The sequence below is a fragment of the Schistocerca serialis genome, chromosome 5 (assembly GCF_023864345.2).
Source record: "Schistocerca serialis cubense isolate TAMUIC-IGC-003099 chromosome 5, iqSchSeri2.2, whole genome shotgun sequence".
Lineage (NCBI taxonomy): Eukaryota > Metazoa > Arthropoda > Insecta > Orthoptera > Acrididae > Schistocerca > Schistocerca serialis.
Window position 1 is genome coordinate 480,803,732 of NC_064642.1, and position 11,658 is coordinate 480,815,389.

The window sequence follows — 11,658 nt, forward strand, 5'->3', positions numbered from 1 at the left end:
ATGGCGCGGAGGCCGCCGCTGAAGCAGTGCCAGACAACTACCACACTTTAAAGGAACTACGTTTCTGAATCTAAGCGTAACTTGAAGTTAAATTAAAATGACCGCCTCAAAGATGATAGGACGGAACCATAGTGCAAATTTCACGTATTTGCTTCGAAGAGGTTATTAGATATTAAATAAAAGTAGGAGGGAACTGCTACAAAAAACAGAAACAGCCTGAATAGCCACACGGAACCATCATTCTGTGTAGCAGGAAGGAAGGCTATTAGAACACAACTCTTTCTCCATTTGCTTGGCTGCACTGGACGAACAACGCATTTTCGATCAAATGTAGAACTGACTGGTGCCGCGCGGGATTAGCCGAGCGGTCTAAGGCGCTGCAGTCATGGACTGTGCGGCTGTCCCGGCGGAGGTTCGAGTCCGCGCGTGCGTGTGTGTGTGTGTGTGTGTGTGTGTGTGTGTGTGTGTGTGTGTGTGTGTGTGTGTGTTTGTCCTTAGGATAATTTAGTTTAAGTAGTCTGTGAGCTCAGGGACTGATGACCTTAGCAGTTAAGTCCCATAACATTTCATACACATTTTAGTTAGAACTGACTGGTATTTGTAACTCATATATTCAGACTTTGCTGTAGTTACTGGACGGTAACAGTGGTTTATGTCGGTAACATGTGTATTTCCTAGTTGTAATGATTATTCGTCGGCTCTGTTATAGAATATTCTAATGTTACGGAATCATCTAATCTTAAACATTGGTCTATTAGTCCTAGAGCTTGAGTGAATTGATAGCTATTGCATTGCTGCACCTTTGCATTGTGTGCTTTTGAGACATATTGAAGACAGACTATTTTCAGATGTAATAGCAATGTCCCCCAGCAGGAATGGCCAGCATTCAAGGATATGGCAGGAACGATCATTCGAAGCATAAAAAGTTCAGTGAGCATGTTTTCTAAAGTGCAGATCTTAAGAGCTATGGGCACTTTTACATCTTCGCTACTGTGAGACACGCCTCTTCTACTGAAGAAGTGTTCATAGCTCTTAATATGCTCATTTTAGAGCTCATGTTTATTTGACTTCTTTATTCCAGTGATGGTTCAAATGGCTCTAAGCACTATGCGACTTAACATCTCAGGTCATCAGTCCCCTAGACTTAGAACTACTTAAACCTAACTAACCTAAGGACATCACACACACCCATGCCCGAGGCAGGATTCGAGCCTGCGACCGTAGCAGCAGGGCGGTTCTGGACTGAAGCGCCTAGAACCGCTCGGTCACAACGGCCGGCACTTCCAGTGACAATTCCTGTCATATCCCTAACTAGAATCATCAGCTGTGCAAGAGAATGACAACGAAAATTTGTGCCGTGCCGAGATGAACCCGGACTTGCAGCATTACGCGAGCGGTACCCTAAACTACTTTGCCTATGTGCACCACTCACGAGCAGACCCAGACTTCCACATGCCGTTACTGCGTCACAACCTGTTCTCTTACACAGGTTATGTAATTCCCCTACAGAGGACGACATTTTAATTGATAGTCGCTGCGCGCTATCGGCGATTAAATACGACATTGCAGCTGTAACGTATCTTAGCAAAACACGTGGTAAAAAAAGAAAAAGGAGGAAAGAATAACTGATCTGGATGACTGTAATTGCGTGGACAACGATTGCGTGAACTTTATGTAATAAAGAGAAAGCATTATGTGTCATGTTTTGTTCTTGTCTAGAATTATGTACTGACTTTTTTTAAAGATAATATCTGTGTCTGCGAGTACTGAAACCGCCACAGACGATACTTATTATATATCAAACAAAGATGAGAATATGTGACAAGTATAAATAGTGGTGACCGAACATTAATTTCTCTGTCGTCTTGACGGAGCGAGGTGGCGCAGTGGTTAGCACACTGGACTCGCATTCCGGAGGACGACGGTTCAATCCCGTCTCCGGCCATCCTGATTTAGGTTTTCCGTGATTTCCCTAAATCGTTTCAGGCAAATGCCGGGATGGTTCCCTTGAAAGGGCACGGCCGATTTCCTTCCCCATCCTTCCCTCACCCGAGCTTGCGCTCCGTCTCTAATGACCTCGTTGTCGACGGGACGTTAAACACTAATCTCCTCCTCCTCCTCTGTCGTCTTCTTGGAGTTACGTGAGTATGAAGAGCCTGTGACGTTATATTGTACGCTTGCGTAGCGTTCTTTTGTCAAGATTGAGAGACGTACGCCATTACGTACTCATTTTAAAGGTGTGTAATAATTTAATCTGTTTAAATGTTTTGAATAGAGTTACTTAGTGAAAACTTGCATTATGATTTGTAATAAGCTTGCCTGGTATTTTATCCCATCCTTTTAAGACATTTTCAGTTACGGTATTTAAATATTATTCGTGGGACAGAGCTGCGCTACGAACGAACGAGCCGCTGCCGCGGCGCATTCAAACTGCATTAAATGAAACCAATCATACCGCAAAGAAGCGGACAGGTAATAGTGAACTAAAATTATTTCTTTCAGCTTACGGAATTGCAGAGCAGAGCAGCAGATTTTATGATGTGTTTTACAGGTTGACGCGGACTGCCAATAATATATTATTAACAGTGCAAAAAGATAGTTTACTTTCATAAAATAAAAGAAATCTTGCTGTGTGTAGTTCTGGTCTGGCAAACATTATAGTAAAAACATCTTTTTCTTTGATAATAGTCTCATGTTCTCGTGTTACTCGTGGTACTCATTGGTGTCTTAATGTTAACAAAAATCCACTGCAAAATTTTGATGTTGAACAAACATTGCGTACTGTAACATCAGTACTGATAACGAAATAATTTTCAGTAACCTTTTCAATAACTGTAAAGTAAGGAAGATATGTTGAACTTTATGGCTAGTTATAGTAACGAAAAAATGTTCCTTTAATAGAAAGCCAGATCCAGAACAATAAGAACGTAATATAATTTGTTTTGTTGAAAATTAATGATCTAAAGAAAGTCACAGCACAGTATCCCTAAAAAGTGTTTCGGGGCTCTTTTCGTAGCAACATATTTTATCTCCTATATTAGATGTTACGCGAATAATAAAACAAAGCAAAGAGAGCCAGCGAAAGCCCGGTATCGGCGGATAAATACGATATTGAAGTTCCTGTGTTGTCAAGAAGTACGATACAGTGTTAATTCGGACTTTCAATTAATATGTCCAGGATAATTAATGTGTGTACTGGTACAGGTTGTGACGCAGGAACGACGACAAGTTTGGGTCTGCCCGTAAGTCGTGCAAATATACACAAAGGGCTTAAGGTGGCCGCACACAGAGCGGGAAATCCGGTTTCGAGTCCCAGTCTAGCACAAATTTTCCATTTTCATTCAGTTGTACAGCTGATGGTAGTTCGTATTCGCAAGCGCAAATACATTTCATGTGTTTTATAACGGCTGTAGCCGCCGTAGTGCCTGTTCCTTTGGACATACAAACTTGTTCGAAGGAACATTGCACGGTTCTTCTTACCACAGGTCCAGCAGTGTCGTGTATGTACCTGCATATTGACCATTTCATTGCTTTTGGACACCCTGTATTTGTTGCAGATAATTATTCAAACTTCCTGGAAGAGTTACAGTAGCGACCGTGTAACTTAGGTGATACTAATGTAAACCATTCGTCACCGTAGATGGGCCAAAAATCAGAACTATGACAAATAAATTATCAGTTTAAGAATCCAGAACTTCCGCACTCCTCACCACGAGCAAAAAGTTTGCGTTTAAATTTGAAATGCAAATTACTGGAACAACCCCCTTTGTTGACCATAACAGGACGTTAAAATGTGGCGGACCGTCAGCAAGTGCCCACGTGGGCAGAACGGCGCCGGCGCAGCCGTCAGCAGATGGCGATGGCTGAACCGGCAGTGTCCAATTCGTAACCGGGCCAAAACTACCTCCTCCCGCCGAGAGGGGCGTGAGGAGGACGTCCAAGCCGCGAGATGAGGTTTCAAGGCCCGAAGCTTGTTGTCCGTAAGTGCAGCCCAATCGGCATGCCACAGCGATAAAATGCGCCGACAAATGACCCTGCTACAATCTGATGAAGGGACACAACAAGAAGCTGTCCGAGGCTGGAGGACCGCAGCCTTGGCCGCGGCATCTGCAGCTTCGTTCCCAGGGATACCGACATGGCCAGGAACCCACATAAAGCTAACCGACCTCCACCAGCTGCTGAAGAGAGCGTTGGATCCGGTGCACGAAAGGGTGAACCGGATACGGATCACTGAGGCTCTGGATGGCGCTCAGGGAATCGGAGTAGATGACATAAGCAGAATGTCGGTGGCGGCAGATGTAAAGAACAGCCTCGTAGAGGGAAAAGAGCTCAGCTGTGAACACCGAACAATGGCCATGGAGCCGGTATTTGAAACTTTGTGCCCCGACAATAAAAGAACACCCGACCCCGTCATTGGTCTTAGAGCCATCTGTATAAATGAAGGTCATATTGATGAACTTCGAATGAACTTCGAACGAAGTTCGTCAAAACGGGAGCAGTATACCGAACCGGGCGTAACCTCCTTTGGGAGCGAGCTGAGGTCAAGGTGAACGCGAACCTGAGCCTGGAGCCAAGGTGGCGTGTGGCTCTCGCCAACTCTAAAGGTTGCAGGGAGTGAAAAATTAAGGTGTTGAAGGAGGCGACGAAAGAGAACTCCAGGGGGAAGCAGGGCAGAGACATACAACCCGTATTGATGGTCGAGAGAATCGTCAAAAAAGGAACGATAAGATGGGTGGTCGGGCATTGACAGTAGCCGACAGGCATACTGACAAAGCAGTATATCACGCCGGTAGGGCAGTGGCAATTCACCGGCTTCAGCATGAAGACTCTCGACGGGACTAGTATAAAATGCTGCGATCGTAAGACGTAAACCCCGATGTTGTATGGAGTTGAGGATGCGTAAGATGGACGGTCGTGCAGAGGAGTATACGAAGCTCCCATAATCCAGCTTTGAGCGGACGATCGACCGATATAGGCGAAGTAGGACGGTTCGATCCGCTCCCCACGACATACCACTGAGAACACGGAGGACATTTAGAGAACGGGTACAACGGGCAGCCAAATATGACATGTGGAGACCAGCTAAGTTTCCTGTCAAATGTAAGACCTAAAAGTTTTGTTGTCTCCACGAATGGGAGAGCAACGGACCGAGTCGTAAGGACGGTGGGAGAAACTCTTTGTAGCGCCAGAAGTTAATACAGACCGTCTTCTCGGCAGAAAAACGGAAGCCATTGGCGACACTCCAGGAGTAAAGATGGTCAAGAGAACGCTGAAGACAGCGCTCCAGGAAACATGTACGCTGCACGCTGCAATAGATGGTAAAATCGTCCACGAAAAGGGAGCCTGATACATCAGCTGGGAGGCAATCCATTATTGGATTGATCGCTATGGCGAAGAGAGCGACGCTCAAAACTGAGCCCTGTGGCACCCCATTCTCCTGGCGAAAGGTGTCCGACGGGACAGAACCCACACATACCCTGAACTGTCGATCCATTAAAAAGGAACGAATAAAAAGAGGGAGGCGACCGCGAAGGCCCCATGTATGCATGGTGCGGAGAATGCCCGCCCTCCAACAGGTGTCGTAAGCCTTCTCCAAATCAAAGAACACTTCCGCAAGAAGTTATTCATAATGAAGGTTGACAAGGTAACCAGATGGTCAACAGCAGAGCGGCGCCTACGAAATCCACATTGTACATTGGTAAGTAGGCGTCGATATTCGAGCAGCCAAACCAAACGAGAGTGAACCATTCGCTCAATCACCTTACAGACACAGCTGGTAAGCGAGATGGGTCCATAACTGGAAGGCAAGTGCTTGTCCTTCCCCGGCTTAGGAATCGGTACCACAATCGACTCCCACCAGCATGCGGGAACATGTCCCTCAATCCAGATGCGATTATAAGTACGAAGAAGGAAACCTTTACCCGCAGGAGAAAGGTTCTTCAGCATGTGAATATGAATAGAATCAGGCCCTGGAGCGGAGGACCGTGACCGGGCAAGTGCATTTTCGAGTTCCCGCATGGTGAAAGGGGCATTATAACTTTCACGATTCGTTCGAGGAGCGGAAGTTAGGTGGCCTAGCCTCCTCTGCCTGTTTTCGGGGGAGGAAGGCAGGGTGGTAATGAGCGGAGCTCGAAACCTCTGCGAAAAAGCGGCCGAAGGCATTGGAGATATCCTCAGGGGCCAAAAGGACATTATTCGCGACCGTCAAGCCAGAAACTGGTGAGTGGACCTTAGTGCCAGATAGCCGGCGCAGGCTACCCTAGACAACAGAAGGAGTAAAACTGTTGAAGGTGCTTGTGAAAGCAGCCCAGCTGGCTTTCTTGCTTTCTTTAATAATACGACGGCACTGCGCACGTAATCGTTTGTAACTGATACAATTCGCCACTTTAGGGTGGCGTTTAAAGGTGCGTAAAGCACGTCGACGAGCACGTAAAGCGTCTCTACATGCTGCGGTCCACCAGGGGACCGGTACGCGACGTGGAGAAGAAGTGGTGTGAGGGATGGAATATTCAGCAGCAGTGAGAATGACTTCCGTGAGGTGTGCGACCTGACTATCGCAGCTTGTGAAGGTTTGATCCTGAAAGGTCGCCCTGGAAGAGAAGAGCCCCCAGTCTGCTTTGGAGATGTTCCAACTAGTTGAGCACGGAGAGGGGGTATGATGCAGGAGATGGATGACACACGGGAAGTAGTCGCTCGAATATGTATCAGAAAGGGCATACCACTCAAACCGGCGTGCAAGTTGGGTAGTACATACAGAGAGGTCTAAATGGGAATAGGTGTGAGATGTGTCCGAAAGAAAAGTAGGGGCGCCAGTATTGAGGCAGACAAGATTGAGCTGGTTGAAAAGGTCTGCTAACAGGGAGCCCCTCGGGCAGGGTGCTGGAGAGCCCCAAAGGGAAAGGTGGGCAATGAAGTCTCCAGTCAACAAAAATGGTGCAGGTAGCTGAGCAATAAGTTGAGTCATGTCTGCCCTGGTAACGGCAGATGACGATGGAGTGTAAACGGTACAAATAGAAAATGTAAAAGTGGGGAGAGTAATTCTGACGGCAACTGCCTGCAGGCCGGTGTCCAATGTGATGGGATCGTAGTAAATATCATCCCGGACCAACAACATAATCCCTCCATGAGCCGGAATACCTACCACAGGGGGTAGGTCAAAACGCACAGAGGTGTAGTGTGCCAAGGCAATGTGATCACATGGGCGGAGCTTCGTTTCCTGGAGGGCTACGACGAGCAGACGGTGCAGGCGGAGCAGCAACTTCAAGTCCTCTCGGTTGGAGCGAATGCTGCGAATACTCCAGTGAATAAGTGCCATCGTGAGAAGAAAAGGAAGATGAAAGAAGGGGGTTACTTCGAAGGCCGCTGAGGACCTGGCTTCGAGCGAGTACTGCCACCGCTATCAGTAGGCGGACAGTCATCGTCCATTGGTTCTATAGGTTCATCGGTCATCTCGTTAAGATGGCCGGGAGGAGGAGCTTCCTCCGCCGGTGGACGGCCAGATGTTCGGCTGCAGCGGTGCAGCCAGGCGAAACGGATGACAGCCTGGGGCGGCAACCGCTGGATGGCGCAGGAGAAGAAATGCGCCGTGGAGGAGGAGAACTGTGCTTCCTATGAGCCTTCTTGGAAAGTCTTTTAGTGGAAGTACTGGTCGACGGCTGGGAGTGTGAGGTATGTAGGAAGTCTGCACAGGACGGTTCCTTCTTGGAGGCCCATGCATCTGATTTCTGGGTCTTCGTCTTGGCAGAAGCTGATGAAGGTGCTTGTGTTGGAGGGGTGACGGGAGGAAGAGGAGACGTCGACCGCGCGATCTTAGCACTGGCCGAACAAACGACCGTGGTGCCGAAGATCAGATCGCATGTCTGCGTCGCCACCTCCCTGGTAGTCCGAGGAGAGGCGAGGACAGTACTGTACTTTCCCGCTGGGAGCAGCGCGGGCTTCCTACTAGCAAATAGCTTGCGAGCAACCGAGGTGGACACTTTCTCTTTGACCCGAATTTCTTGGATTCAGCGTTCTTCCTTGTAGATGGGACTGTCGCGGGACGACGCTGCATGGTCACCCCGACAGTTCACACAATGAGGTGATGGAGGTGGACAGTCACCCTCATGGGCATCCCTGCCACAAGTGACACATTTAGCTGCATTGGAACAAGACTGGCGAGTGTGATTAAAACGCTGACACTGGTAGCAGCACGTAGGTGTCGGGACATAGGGACGAACAGAAATAACCTCTTAGCCCGCTTTGATACGCGACGGCAGCTGAACACTGTCAAAGGTCAAGAAAAGTGTCGGGTCGGTACAAGGTCATTGTTGACCTTTTCATGACCCTTTTCATGGACAGCCGTCATGCCCTGCTCAGCGAGGAAAGACTGAATCTCCTCGTCAGTCAATCCGTCAAGTGATCGAGTATAGACCACACCACGAGACGAATTCAAAGTGCGGTGAGCCTCCACCCGGACAGGGAACGTGTACAGGAGTGTGGCACGAAGCAGTTTTTGTGCCTGAAAGGCGCTCTCAGTTTCTAGTAATAAGGTACCGTTACGCAACCTGGTACAAGATTTGACAGATCTGGCTATGGCATCTACTCCCTTCTGAATAACGAAAGGGTTGACAGAGGAAAAATCCTTTCCGTCCTAAGATCGAGAAACGACGAGGAACTATGGGGCAGGTGGTAGTACTTTTGTCACTGGTGGCTGTTCAAGTTTCCGTTTTTGGGCAGAAGTCGAGAGAGATGGAGAGAAATCTCTTGCGGAGGAATCCCCCATGATTGCCAGCGTCTCCAACGGCGCGCTCCTTCCTTATGGGGACCCTCTCAGAGGGCACTCCCACCATAGGTGAATGTTTACACCTCAGGTCACACCTCCCTAGAAACGGACGGAGGGACCAATCAGCATGGTCAGAAGGTATCAGTTCAGGCAATCACCCCTCCCTGGGCCTGGCCTTTACCAGGGGGTACATGCGTGCCTTACTTGTCTACCCAGGGCGGGGAATTACACGTTACCCCATCACCGGCTACGCGTGCGAACGCGTGGGTCGGCCTTCAGGCGCGCACAGGGAGGAAGGAAGAAGAGGAAAAAGAAGAGAGAGAGGACAGACTGTCTCAAACGTCGAGGTGGAGACCAGAGAAGGCCAGGAGAAGAAGGGAATGAGAAGGCAAGGAGAAGAAGACAAGGGAAAGAGTAAGGAAGACAGCGAGATGGAGAAGAACAAAGAAAGGAACCAACCAAAGGAAGGAAGAAACGAGATGTGAAAAAGCAAAATGACCGCAAATAGAGGTCGTGGAACCGTCCGTCTCCGGATGCAGGTGCTAACTACCCCCTTGAGGGGGAGGGACTCCTTTTAGTCGCCTCTTACAACAGGCAGGAATACCTCGGGCCTATTCTAATCCCCGGACCCGCAGGGGGAAAGTGCAGATTGCAAACACAAAAACACAAACGCACAAAAACGCACAAACGCACAAAAACGCAAAAACACACACACACACACACACACACACAAACACACACAAACACACACACACACACACACACACACAAACACACACACACACACAAACACACACACACACACACAAACACACACACACACACACACACACACACACACACACACAGAGTTACTGAAATGACCGTGCGGCATTGATAGCCTCGAATCCCCACCTTGGGAAGTTCGGCCGCGCGAATTTCAAGTCTTTTCAGCTGATGCCACATTGGGCAACTGGCGTGTCGATTATGAAATGACGTTGAGTACAAAACAGCCAGTCCCCGAGCTCACTCCGATCCACTGTACTGTGTTTAACGGAATGGACACAGCGTTACTGATAATGGCGCTACGACAGACACTATAGGTAATGGTCGTTACCGTAGGAGAGCTCGGTGAACATGTGGTAGTGTGCGCTGGCGCCGCCCGCGTGTATCCCCAGCAGCGTGATGCTCTTGGGGTTGCCGCCGAAGAAGCCGATGTTGCGCCTGAGCCAGCGCAGCAGCATCGCCTGGTCCTTCAGTCCGTAGTTCCCGGGCAGCACCGTGTCGCCCGTGGACAGGAAACCTGTTGCAGACACACAGCGTCAGCAGCTGAACGGATGATTTTCATCTGTGTAGAGTATCGATGTTTTAATGTTCACCTCGAAAAAAACAGTTATGGACTTAATTTTATGTTCCTTTGCAGCTACGTGTCTGCAGCCACAGTGATGTAGACCACCGGTAGAATAGGTACACAAAACAAATCTCAAAGCGTTCAACAGCCAAGAACGCATAAATATTTCTTTATTTAAAACAAACGGTTTCAACAGAATTTGCTGTTATCTTCAGGTGTTAAAAATCTGTTATGAAACGTTCAGTTTACGTTGAAATTCACGCCAAAATGCCATGTGGATAAAAATCTGCACATATGAAGAGAATTATCGTAAATAATATATATCAAAACAAAGCACCTTGTGCAAATAGTCATGTCCATATACAAGGTGTTCATTGAAACTGAAGACCTTTAACTATCTCGCCAACTACAAATCTAATCAAAAAAATCATAATTCCAATTTTTTGCCTTGGAGGGGGACATCTGAGGAATAGAAATGGGTACACAATCGTAATTCAAGACATGCTTATCAATGGCCCTTGAATATCCAATGGCTAGTGGGACCCCACCTTCACACTGCGAGGGCAGAACAGGCCGGTGTTTCATGACTTCTAACTGGAAACCCCATTTGCAATCTTTTATTCCTCCGAAATACCGAGCAGGGGGCTACTTCACGCGCCACTGTGGCCGTGGCTCGAGGCGAACGCTACTCTGCTTTCCCAATTAGAGTAAGTGTAACAACGTAGTACCGTTAACTTCAGTACTTTTAGTGATCCTATCTTCACAGGCCCGAAGTGTATCTGCGGGAATGTCAGCACAGGCGTTTCTCATTCGGGCGACCATGTCTTAGCACTTGCTGGTGCACCCTATCTTTTAAATATTCCACACACGGAGAAATCCGGAGACCTAGCGGGCCAGTTAATAGGACCACATCTGCCGATCCACCGACCAATGTAAACACATTCTAATACCTCCCATGCTTCAATTGCGTAACGCGCTTGCAACTGACATGGAGAAACCACATACGTTGTTTCACGGCAACATGCTGCAGTAGTACCGATAGTTCCTGATCCAAAAGCCTTAGATATTCGCGTCCACTAAACATACCTTCAATAACATACGGATCAACGGATGACATATTGTCAGAGATTCTGCAACTGTTTTTGGTGGTGGTAAGTTACTATGGAACCCAACTGCTAAGGTCATCGGTCCCTAGGCTTATACACTACTTAATCTAACTTAAACTAACTTAAACTAACTTACGCTAAACCGGCCACGGTGGCTGAGCGGTTATAGGCGCTTCAGTCCGGAACCGCGCGACTGCTGCGGTCGCAGGTTCGAATCCTGCCTCGGGCATGGATGTGTTGATGTCCTTAGGTTAGTTAGGTTTAAGTAGTTCTAAGCTCTAGGGGACTGATGACCTCAAATGTTAAGTCCCATACTGCTCAGAGGCATTTGAACCATAACTTATGCTAAGGACCCCCCCCCCCCCCCACACACACACACACACACACACACACACACACACACACACACACACACACACACACACACACACACGAGGGAGGACTTGAACCTCCGACAGGGC

General features: G+C 48.1%; 1 non-coding gene across 1 annotated transcript; it reads left to right on the forward strand.

Moving 5' to 3' along the window:
* The first annotated feature begins 1,872 nt into the window (after window positions 1–1,872).
* Window positions 1,873–1,945, forward strand: Trnaa-cgc (transfer RNA alanine (anticodon CGC)). The gene has a single exon. It is a non-coding gene; the product is annotated as a tRNA-Ala (tRNA).
* The last annotated feature ends 9,713 nt before the right edge of the window (window positions 1,946–11,658 follow it).